The following is an 11,927-nucleotide window of genomic DNA, read 5'->3' as shown; positions in this document are numbered from 1 at the left end:
AAATACCACTGTTTCAATCATATTTTTTTCACTTTCATTTTTTTGCTTTATTTCTTCTTCTCCTGAGCTCGTCTCTTCTTTTGAGGAATCCCAGGTTTCCTTTGTTTCTGATACTCTCAAATTTTCTTCTTCTGGGCTCAACTCTTCTTTTGAGGAGCCACAGGTTTCATTTTCTTTTATCTTTTTCTGACCTTTTCTCCTTTTTTTTCTTTGTCCTTGCTTCGCTGTCTAATTCATTTCCACTGTTTGTTCTTTACCTGATTCGTCCGTATTTTGTTTCTCATGGTCCTTGTCCTGTTCTTTTTCTTTTTCTTCTGTTAGTTTCATCGTATTATTTTTAAAATCTATCACTACATGTTTTTCTGCCAATTCGTCAACTCCTACTATCATGTCATGTGACATGTTTGGCATTATTACACATTGTAGTGCATACATATTCTTACCCAGTCGTACCATTACTCGTATGCCTTCATTTATAGTTGCCAACGTCCGTTTGTTTGCGCCCACTAAATTTACCCTAGGTATTTTGTAAATTAAATTTGTTGAGTTAACTTCTTCTATTAGTTTTCTGTTGACCAATGTTATTTCAGATCCAGTGTCTATCATAATTTTAATTGGTTTCTCGTTGATAAATCCATCCACAAATTTTAAATTAACTCCATTTTTCTTTTCGTTGTTTCCTGCCAATTTAATAAACTCCTTTGGGGTGACAAACGATTCCTGTTTGATTTTTGGTTTTTAGTGAGCGCCGTCGTGAAAAGACGCCGGTTGCTCATCGTTGTTTATATTTTCGTCATATTGTCTCTCTCCGTCATATTCATCTGTCTGGGTATTATTTACTTCTCTTCTATTTTCTCTTGGTCTGTCGGATCTGTTTCGGTTTTCTCGATATCCCTGTTCATTTTGTCTACCATTATTTCTGTTTTCTTGATTTGAGCGTGTGGTGTTTCTATTCTGGTATTCTCGATTTCTGTCCTCATTCCATTGCCTATTTCTTTGTTCATAATTTCCTCTTCCGTTGTCTCTATTTTCGTTTTCCCTTCTGGGATTAAAATCTCGTCTTGTATAGTCCCTCCTATTTTGATTTCTATCTCTGTAATCTTGTGTTTCTCGGGGCCTGTAATCTTCTCGCGACTTTCTTGATTTTCTTTCTCTTAGACGTGATTCTCTTATTTGTAGGAATTGGCATAAACTATCTATGTCTTTGTAGTTTTGCAATGTGATATGGTCTTCCAGCGTTTCCTCGAAATGTCTTGCAATCAGTTCGACTAATTGTTCCGATGAGTAATTATATTGTAAATGTTTTGCATTATTGTAAATTTGTAAAGCATATGTCCTTTCTGATACACCCATCCTATCATTGTGTTTCCCATTTTGCAATTCCTTGTTAATTTCCAATTGTTGGACCTTTCCCCAGAAATAATTCAAAAATTTTTGTTCAAATTGTTGCCAGTTGCCGAATTCTTCTTCTTTACTATCGAACCATAGGCTTGCTTCATATTTGAGATGGTTTCTGATAGTTTCTTTTGCTGTTTCGAAATTTCCGATGTGCTGTATTTTCTTTTTCAGGCTATTTATGAACGGCACTGGGTGTAATCTTCTTACATCCCCGCCAAACCTTATCTTCACGTCATCTGTGCTATGTATAACCATTTCTCTTCTTTCTCCGACATTCTGTTGCGTCCTGTTTTCGGTGACTTGTTTTTCTATTTCTGTGATTCTTTTTTCCACTTCTTCTCTGTCTACTTGAATAGCGTTTTCAAACTTGTTTTCCAAATTTTCTATTTCCTTTTTCTGGCAATTCGTTATCTCCTTTATTTTGATTTTGATTTCTTTAATCTCTAACTCCTGTTTCTCGCTCTTTTCTGCAATCTCTTCTATTTTTTTAACCATTTCCTTCTTAATACTCTCTATATTTCTGTTGTTTTCTTCTATGGCTTGTTTTGTTTCCTGTTGATTGTCATCCATTTTTTTCTCCACTTTATCCATTTTCTTTGATGTTTCTTCCTGATTTTTATCCATTGTCCTTTTTGCTTCATCCATTGCTAGTTTTGTTTCCTCCTGATTTTTATCCATTGTCCCTTTTGCTTCATCCATTGCTAGTTTTGTTTCCTCCTGATTTTTATCCATTGTCCTTTTTGCTTCATCCATTGCTTGTTTTGTTTCTCTTTGATTGTCATCCAGTTTTTGTGACTGGAGTTGCATCAGTTGTAATAGTTTATCTATTCCTGTTTCCATGATTGTTGTGTCTAAAATATCTTCTTGCTCTGAATTTTCCTCTTGATCTGAATGTTCTTTTTGTTTTTTATTGTCTTTGCTTTGGCTTCTTGTCACAGACATTTGTTTTCAAGAAGTACTGTCCCCGCCAAATATGAAATTTTACTAGTATGTTACCAAGACGACTTTTTCTCACCCAAATATTATAAATTGTCAATAAATATATCAAATGTAAATATCGTAAAAATAAAATATTAAATCAGTTATGTAAAATTTGTACCTAAAGAGATCTAAAATTTTATGTTATCAAATGTAAGTATCTCACTTTTTACCACAGGCATATAAATTTTCAAATACCGGCTTTACTCTTTCTATCCTTCAAATTTGCCACTAGAAATACTTTACAATGCTTTCCACGTTGGACGACAGTTGATGTGATCTTGATTATTGATATGAGATAATATTTTTATATGTCATTTAATTTAATCAATGCATTAATAATAATCTAATTAATTTACCAGATCACATATCAATATGTTTTCAATCTCAGGGCTTTTTATAAAATTAATTACTTACTTACGTGGCTTCTAAGTATTTCTCAATGGTTCCTAATCGGGATAGGAAAGAAAAGAGTAAAATAATAACACATATGGGTTACAATTGTAATCAAAATATTGTTTATTTTATTTAAATGGCAATCACTGCTTAATATTTGCTATATCTTATTATTCTTAAACATAACATTTACACATGGGAATCTTATTTCCTTTTGGTTTCCAATTGAAAGTTTTTATTAACATTTAACTATTATGATTTATTAGCAACAATTCTATTTAAGTTTGATGAAGCTTTTCTGATATTATTGATTATGTTTCTTCAATTTTAAATATGGTATTTAATACGAAAAACCCATACATTCATGTCCAAACAAATGAGACTGACCTTTTTCTGGTGAACTGAGAATGTCTTCACACAAGACCCGTTTCCTGCTATCCTTGGCTGCAATCAAAACCTCGTCCTGGCTTCCAGTAATGTTCTCCTCTGAAACTAGCTCGTATAGCTCTCGTTTCCTGCTTCTGTCGTGATGCTGTGTTCTACCTTTTTCGAAACTGCAATCGGCTACAGGGAACTCTTGGCTCAAAGAGGTTCTTTTACTCTCAACCTGGCCTACCTCTCGTTCCACGATAGATACTCCACACTCACGGAACTACACCGGCTTTCTCACTCTCCGTACACTACCGTCTACTACTGGACTTCACTTCTCGACAGCTCAAAACATTCTGATCTCTATTTGTCATTCATTCCCCTACTTTCTAAATATCCCTTCCAGATTCACAAATCAAACTTCCACCACCAACTCTCATTCGCAGTATTCCTCAAAACCAATTTTTAATCTTTCTAAATATGCTTAATGGATTTCAAAAGAAAAATAGTTAATTCCCATTCTAAAATTACTTTCTACTAATTACAAAATTTAATGATCTATTATCTACTTCAACTGAGTCTTATTTAGCATAAGCTAATGATCAAACCTTCCGCGAACTACGATAATAGACCTATTATCGATTTCACTTGAGTTTTATTTAGCATAGGCTAATGATCGAACCTTCCGCGAACAACGATAATGGTACGCCATTCACTTTGTTTATTCTAAGCGCATTTTCCCGAGTTTCGTTTAATCACTTCTTAAAATTAAATATAACAATTTGTTGTATACAGGTTGTTCTAAATTTATATGCCCGTGGTTGAGAAAATTGAAAATATTTTATATTAAATGGAATTTTGTCTATAATTATCAAAATTTAATTTTCATATCAAATAGAAATATAACAATATATATTTTTAATAGAGTTACATATGTAATGTCTTTCTGAGGGTGGTTTTAAAGATTTTCGGTTTAACCAACTTTTTGATTATCCGACCTATGAGCAGCTCCCGTCATGGTCGGTTAAGAGAGTGTCTACTGTATATATGATTTCAACTATTTCAAGGAAATAAATAGATTCAAAACAAACAGTTTATTTGTAATTTATTTAAATATTAAATTAAATTTTAATACTTACTACTTTCCAAAAAATTTCATTAAAAGAATAGCACAAATTAAAAAATTATAAAACATATATTTACTAAAAACACCAATATATTTTGTTCACACTTTATTTCCACCGATACGTAACTTGAAAGATTTAGCAACTAACTTTATATTGTCTGTGTGCACAATAGTGCATACTGTTAGTTTTATAAAAAAACTCGACAACATTTTTCCCAATCGCACCTAATAACTTCAAAAATAGAATCAAGCTAGAAACATAAAGCATAAACGAACTTATAGGTGTTTAATTCAAAATGACAAAAAACATATAAACGTTTTTTGGACAGAAAAGTAATAGACCACTTGTGCGTTTAGATTTGTCAATTTTAATCAAAAGCTAAGTAATGACTGCTAGGTCTGTATGAATTTTTAAGTCTGTATTACTCATTATTCATCACGAATAGCTGGTAATGTATCCACTGGAAATGTATCAGAAATTTCAACACCTCTTCTTGGTTAATGTGGAAGAGACAGATAAAATTAATGGAACATTGCTGGAATAAAGCTTATGTTAAGCGATAGTCCACATTCTCCACTTACTGCGGTCACTTTATTAAGTAAGCAGTATCTGTAGGTTTTCATGTGATTCGGCTAAAAGAACTGTATCATCAGCGTATCTCAGGTTATTTATGATCATGCCATTAATTCTAATGCCTATGTTTATTTCATCCATTGTCTTACTTAATATGTCTTCCGAGTACCTATATATTAAATAATATTGGTGAAAGTATACATCCTTGTCGAACACCTTTTTTTTTCATTTCTATTTCTTCTGATGTTATGTCTTCTATTCTCACTACCGCTTTTTGGCCATAGTATAAGTATATAGCGAGCCTATAAGGGTCCGTTTTTCCTTTAGAAGTATGGAAACCTAAAAACTGTTAATTGTAATAAAATGAATTATTCTATACCTATACAATATTGTGACAATCAATTGATATCGGCCCTGGACAGATAACGAAGTACAGGCATATTTGTGCTCTTCACAATTTGTTAGTTCTTGAGTGGTGAATCAATATCTATGAAAGATTTTTTAATTTTTGCATACTGGTAAACAAAAGTATGTTACAGCTCCTACTGTAAGTAAAACTGTAAACAATTTAAAATGATTGATTTAACATGTAGTGTTACCACTTTAAATTCTTAACCTGTCCAAATCAACCGGAAACAAAAAGCTGACAAGTTTCTTTGCTAGTGACATGTGAGCGACTTTACTAATTTGATTTTTAGGCATTAATATTTATTTTGAATTGACTTTATTTATTTTTAAATAAGAACACTTATATTAATTTAAATACACAGACTTACTTCATATTATTTATTTACCACACTAACTTACAAGAACAATAAACACTTAATAGTATTTAATTTATTAGGAAATACTACACATTATCAAATCTAAGTTATATTGTACTTTACAAAATTTATCTAATCAAAAATACCTCCAAATCGTACGCTCTAATACAGTATCTCGTCGTGGCTTTATTAGACTTCTCACTCATTCACAATCGTTGCCTTAAATACTATTTACAGTTTTTCTAGAACAAAAAGAATGATAGCGTCATTTACCTGTTAAAAGAGTCTCCCTTTGATTCTAGAATGAAAATAATATTTACATAAAATAAAGTAACGTTTACATGTATCCAGAAACTGGTGCCAATCTCACTGGAATGCCAGTGGCATGAAAAATAGACCACCTTTCTATTCAAGACAGCGCTGGCAGACAGCTCTGGACTGGCGCAAAAAAGTGTTTACACTTGAACAAAACCCTATACAAGATGACTCTGCCACATCCTTGGCAGAGGAAGAAATTGGAATAATCACAAGAAACTTCCTTGATGGACAACGGATCATCCAAGTATCCTGGATTTGAAAGGTGACTGAAGAAACCATGGCCAACAGACTTAATAAATTAACTATTTATGTGAACTAATATAAAATATATTATACAGGAGAGTTGCCACAGGACAGCTTCTCCCTCATGTGTTCAACATTCACACCATTTACTTATAGCTTCATGATCAGATGGTAAATTAAATTGTGTATTAAATAAAAAAAAATGTCAAAATATTTTTTATACCTAAAGGTGGAGCAGAATCTATTTCCTGAATTTCAGTTATACAATTTTGATCGCTTATGGAAGATGTTTGTTTTCCTTTATATACTTTCTTATTTTGTACACCAATCCTTTTTCTCGGCAATTCCAAATCCAATTCTTGTTCTGCATTACTTCCAATCATTGCAGGAAGTATTTGTATTGTACGATGACCTGATACTAAAGATATAGGAAAAGTTAAACAATGAGGAATGCACATAACTTTCACCTTGTTGCCATATTCTAAATTTGAAAAAATATATAGAGAATAGTCAGATTTTTTTGTAATGCCATTCCTATTACAGCAAGCATTTCATTGGCTAGAATTAGTGACGAGTATAATATATGATGTCATGGTAACTGACGTCTGTCATAATATTGGAGGTTACATTTATAATGTCAAATAGGCCATTTCAAGACTTTGACGTTTATGACACTAATTGAAAGCTGGAAGGCAAACATTGAAATTATTTATATTTGTACCGCATTGAGTTTCTTAAGTTTTTTACGTTTAATAGTTTTTTTATAAAATAGTTATTGTTGTTATAAAATAGTGGTTTATATAATTGTTTTTATATAATAGTTTAATCGTTGTATAATAGTTTTTTATAGTTGTATTTTCCGAACATTTTGCTGTTGACTTCTGTAGCTTCTAGCTGTAGAAGTACTTTAACGACTGTATTTAGTTGTAAGCAGTGAATAAATAAACATAAGTAAATATTTTCAAAAGCTTTTGGTATATAGATCCATTTTCCCTCAAAGGGTATGAGTTAACCTACAGTAGAAAAAGTTTTTCAAGGGTGACAACATGGACAAATATAGTTACTTACATGGACATAGTTTTTTTTGTATTTGGAGCTTAGTAATAGTTTTTACACAGGTCAACAAATGAAGGCATTCAAGAGTTTAAATTCTTACAAATATTTTGAGGTAGGATTTGTATATAATTGTGGAGCTATAAAAATAAATAATTTCATCATAGTGGTTCACCCCAGATATCTTAAAAAATTGACCTTTTAAAGAATTTGTACAGTCGGAAAAATGAAAGAATACCCATGAACGGTCACGTCAAACAGGTACAATCACATATTTTGTATTTGCTGTTCTTTTTCTATAAATAACAAACGATAGAGATAGATTAATTATGTTAATAATATGTGATCGTTCATGGGTACTCTTTCATTTCTCCGACTGTACCTGCAGTGAAAAAATTTCAAGAGAAGAAACTGAGAATCTGCCGGAAGAGGTGAAATGTTTTTTGATTTTAGACAACGCTCCTGCTCATCCCTCTGAAAATATTCTATGATCAAAACATGGCAACTTTAGTTGTATGTTTTTGCCAAAAAATACATAGCTTATTCAACCCATGGATCAGGAAATAATTTTAGCAACAAAATGAATATATCGCAGAAAGTTTTTAGATGAAGTAATTGTATGATGAAGATAACACAGAAGATACAAGAGGGCAGCATACTTTGCAAAACTTAACTGTTACAATTTGAAATCAACAATTTGTTAAGTTTGCTACAGCATGGAAAGGCAGTTATTAAGGGGTTACATAGGTCTTGCGGGTAAAAAAAAGTGACTTTTTAAAAAAATTATATCTTGGAAACTAAAAATTATTTTTATTTATAATTGGAACATGTAAAAGTATAGTACACTCAAAAAAATTTCAGCCAAATATATTCATTTTTGTAGAGTTGACTGCAATTTTTCGACAACAGCCCTTTTTTGTGGTGAGCAGCATAACAAGTCCAGTCTCATCTGAAATTTCTTGTAGTTTATACCTCTGGTTAGTGAATGAACAAAGATTTTTTTATTAGATGAGGTCATTTTTGTTTTATCAAAAAAAAAACTACTTTAAAAATGAGAAAAATTGGGGTCAAAAATGTGTTTAAACTTATGTAAAATCTTCAAATTTCATTTTTTTTAATTCCTTCGTTCATTTACTAGCCAGAGGTATAAACTACAAGAAACTTTTTGATTTCAAATGAGACTGGACTTAGTTTTGCTGTCCACCGCAAAAAAACTTAAACTCTACAAAAATGAATATTTTTGGCTGAAACTTTTTTTGAGACTACCTTAAGTACTATACTTTTACATGTTCCAATTATGTATAAATAAAAATAAATTTTAGTTTTCGAGATATAATTTTTTTAAAGTCACTTTTTTTACCCCTAAGACCTATGTAACCCCTTAAAAAAATGTTTGATGGCCAAGATGCATACATATATTTAGAAGGAAAGTTCCTAATTTCTGTAGTATAATACATAATACCGAAGAGGAAGTAGCTCTAAGCGCCGGACTCCACTTGCAATTTGTAGTCGTGAAGATTGAACACATTCTTTCAAATAGAAGTAAATCCATGATTATTTAGTTACAAATGGATTGACTTGTATTTGGAACAATGTGTTCAATCTTCCTGATTACAAATCGCAAGTGGAGTGCGGTGCTAATAACACCAAAATATTCCATATGAAGGTACACAGACATTGAAAAATTCCTGGAATATCCCCGAAAACACGTTTCCTGAACATCCCAGGAAAATCCTGTGTCAGCATTTTAAACATTACTTGAATGTCTTATTGGAACATTCCATGAATGTCCACGAATGTTCTTTGGACATTCAAAATATATTTTGTAGACATTCCCTGGATATACCAGAAATACAGTGATGAGCGCTCTAATAACCTGCAAAATAGCACAAAAGATGGAAAACGTATTAAGTAGTGAGATAAAAAGAAATGAAACTAGTCGAGCTGGGAAATTTAGCGATATTAACTTATACATTTAGATTGTATTGATTGTGTACCACCTTCAGACGTATCAGACGAGTTTGGAAACTACCACTGTCACAGTGACAGTTTTAGTTGACATACTCCTCTGATATGTGTAAAGGTGGGAAACAATCAATATAAAATAAAATTTAAAGGTTAATTTCGCTAAATTTCCCAGCTCGACTAGTTTCATTTCTTTTTATCTCACAACTAAATATGTTGCCCGTCTTTTGTGCTATTTTGCCGGTTATTAGGGCACTCATCACTGTACATCCTTGCTGATGTGACAATACCTCCTATCTGTTTTTTCATGAGTTTTGTAGGAGAGATGGAAAAACATGTTTTAAGGTCACCTCCTGTGTTCATATGTAAGTTTTGACTTGTTTTGTAGTTCATAGATAGTTTAATTTACTACAAAACAAGTCAAAAAATATCATATGAAAACAGGAGGTGACCCTAAGACAAGTTTTTAGTCTCTCTTACGAAACTCATGAAAAAACAGATAGGATGTATTATTACATCACTGACGATATGTGGCCATACCAATTAATACATCCTTGATAAATATAAACATTTTTATTGAACAAAATCTTTTCATACATTTTTTTAATGCAATTTACTGATATTCCTACATATTTCAAAAAAATGTGTCACATTTGCTTTGTAAACCTTTCTTTTGCCTTTCGTAGCCACATATTCCGTTTCCTTCCTGGGTTTTTGTAGACCACTTCTCTCAGCTGATTCTAAAAAAAATAAAATAAATGGTAATTTTTCAATCCTTTACAATTAACAATCAGAAGAAATATTTACAGGTAATAATATGCATAAATAATAATATTTTGTATTTTGACAATGACGTCTGATTTGGAAGTCGAAAGATTAATAAAATTATTTTTTAAGTTAAATTGTGGCTTATTTCCCAATTAGAATAGTTAATTACAAAAATGCCTCAAATAACTAGCTTCAGAACAATAAATAATTCGTTTCATACAAACATTCGTCCAAAGTCAATTATACCTGTAGTATTTCCATGAAAAGATTCTTTAAGTGAATTTTGCATAGTTTTCTTTAAAATATCTCTATCAGGCCAGAACACAAATTTTTTAACCTAAGACACATTATATACAAAGTATTTTTGAAATAAGTTGATACCGGGTAGGGTGAAATACTAAACCTATATCCCAAATCTTTATAATCTAAGTTTAAGCTTAGTTTAGCTAAAGTAAGCAATACTTGATCACTTGGTGACAAAACAGTATTTTGATGGTATTTGATAAATGGTGTAATATACTTTAAAGCTATTTTAAAAACATTGTAATTTGCTAAACCAGTATAATTTTTAGTTTTGGCATCATCATTTTCTATACTTTCACAAGATAAAGCTAATTTCTTAAGCTGATATTTAAAATCCTGTGTTAATGTTAATGACATAAAATGTGTTTGTTAATTTTTCCATTGTAATATATATGTTTGACTATTTGGCAAAATCTTGTCTTCTACTAAACTAGCTTTTATACCAAATAACTACTATCTACCACTAACTATCCACTGTTTCTAAATCTACTAAAGTAACAGTAATGTATCATTAATGAAAAATGTGTAAAATCATAGACCTACCTAGTATTTGTAGAATATAAGACAGTCCAGTGTCTTATAAATCATTTCAAGAGGAATAAAAAAGCAATTTTTTCTTGTAGGTACCCTTTTCTTTTAATTCTCCTTTGGTACCTTAATTCCCATTTTAGATTTTGGGGAACTCATTTCATTGTGTTTATATACCCCATATTTATTGAAGGAACCCAATCTGGATTGTTATTATCAGTTAAGTCGGCTGGTTTTCCTACAAGATTAGACTGTTAACATCTTCAAAAATCGTTAATGTTCAAATGTTGTAACTTACCAGATATAAGATGATTACAGGGGAATTTCCATTTTGCTAGTAAAATCTTTATATTTTATTGCATTTTACCATTGTTGTTGTCTCTCAGATGATAACTATAACTCATTTAGTTAAATTGGTTCAGTTTTGTGCTTAGAATGTAGCACTGATGGTAAGTGGTAAAAGCTAACTTTATCACGATTACTTTGCATTTCACACTTCAAAACACAACACCAATGAGGCATATTATCTTTCTAAATTAATACTTCCAGAGAAAATGTTAAATTAATCTTTGTACAACAACTAAAATGATCTAAAACCATAAGAACCTGATAGAATAATATTCAATGTTTGCCTTCCAGTAGCCATATTGATTTAATTTTGACAGCATCTTGGAACGGCCTATTATTGTTTTCAATTTATATTTTATTTATTTAGTTTATATTTTAACAACAGTTTATTTTTTAAATAACTTTACTTTCCCTTCCGTATCCTTGATTGGTCGTTTAGGTTCGTAATGGTTTTCTTGTATGGTAGGTTTAGTTAGGCATTAATTTTAAGAAATGTTGCTGGCTAAATGGGCACAGCTTCCAAAGGCCACAAAAGAAGAAGAAAAAATAAACAAACAAAAATCTTACATAACCTTCTATCTAAGCCTTCTATACTATAGGAAAACATGACTGACACTGGGTGCGTTCGGATGACCACAGCGGCTGGACAGCTGAGCCAGCAGTAGCTGTCAGACATCACCGCTGGAAGTCAGCCGCTGAGAGATTTACTAAGCTTTCCCTATCACAGCTGGATACAACCGATTTCTGCTGACAGTCAGCCGCTATGGTCGTCCAAACGCACCCACTTATACGCTCT

At 31.6% G+C, this 11,927-nt stretch overlaps 1 long non-coding RNA gene across 1 annotated transcript; it reads right to left on the bottom strand.

Moving 5' to 3' along the window:
- Positions 1-9,742: 9,742 nt before the first annotated feature.
- Positions 9,743-11,469, bottom strand: LOC126891468 (uncharacterized). Its single transcript, XR_007700500.1, has 2 exons — positions 10,799-11,469; positions 9,743-9,924 (listed from the first exon to the last, which is right to left on the bottom strand). It is a non-coding gene; the product is annotated as an uncharacterized LOC126891468 (long non-coding RNA).
- Between the last annotated feature and the right edge of the window lie 458 nt (positions 11,470-11,927).

This window comes from Diabrotica virgifera, chromosome 9 (genome assembly GCF_917563875.1).
Source record: "Diabrotica virgifera virgifera chromosome 9, PGI_DIABVI_V3a".
NCBI lineage: Eukaryota > Metazoa > Arthropoda > Insecta > Coleoptera > Chrysomelidae > Diabrotica > Diabrotica virgifera.
The sequence above is the reverse complement of the archived record's forward strand: the minus strand, read 5'-3'. Positions and strand labels throughout refer to the sequence as shown.